At 62.0% G+C, this 652-nt stretch overlaps 1 non-coding gene across 1 annotated transcript; it reads right to left on the bottom strand.

Moving 5' to 3' along the window:
- Positions 1 to 218: 218 nt before the first annotated feature.
- On the bottom strand, positions 219 to 292 carry TRNAN-GUU (transfer RNA asparagine (anticodon GUU)). The gene has a single exon. It is a non-coding gene; the product is annotated as a tRNA-Asn (tRNA).
- Positions 293 to 652: the final 360 nt, after the last annotated feature.

Below are 652 nucleotides of genomic sequence, written 5' to 3'. Positions count from 1 at the left end.
ACGTGCCCGGCTGAAGGTTTTGCACTTGGCCTTGAGGATTAAGCCCGAGCCCCCGGCATGGCTGCTGGGAGATGGGTTTCTGACTCGCACCCAGCGCACTCTGCGGGCCACCAGCTGAACCCCCTGAGGCCAAGAGAGTCGGGTTTGAGGTGGCAAAAAGGGGCCTTTGAGGCTCCCAGCACATCTTGAGGAGCAAGGAAATAACAGGAGGTTACCAGCGTCCCTGGGTGGGCTCGAACCACCATCCTCTCGGTTAACAGCCGAACGCGCTGACCCATTGCGCCACAGAGACACCTAGAGACCTGGCTGCTGTTACCAAGGCTGTGCAGCCTGCAGATCTCCTGCCCACACTAGAGCTTGCAAGGCGCTAGTCCGGACAGGACCGGATTCACCGTGGCACCAATGGCTCCACCGTGCCAGGCCCAAGCTCAGACGGGCCCATAACACTCGCTTCCTCCCCTCTCGCAGCGCTGCCGAAGTGGAGCCTCGGAGCAGCAGGGATCCAGCCTGGGAGCTGAGAGCCCACGGGGCCCTGGGAGCTGTAGTTCCTTGGCCAGCTCCCTGCCTAGAGAGCCAGCCCTGGAGCAGGGAAGGAACTACATTTCCCAGCATTCCCTTGGCCACTATCCACAGGAAAGGGAGCGGGGGGAGT

The sequence above is a fragment of the Caretta caretta genome, chromosome 22, assembly GCF_965140235.1.
Source record: "Caretta caretta isolate rCarCar2 chromosome 22, rCarCar1.hap1, whole genome shotgun sequence".
In the NCBI taxonomy this organism is placed as follows: Eukaryota; Metazoa; Chordata; order Testudines; family Cheloniidae; genus Caretta; species Caretta caretta.
This window is presented reverse-complemented; position numbering and strand designations above follow the sequence as displayed.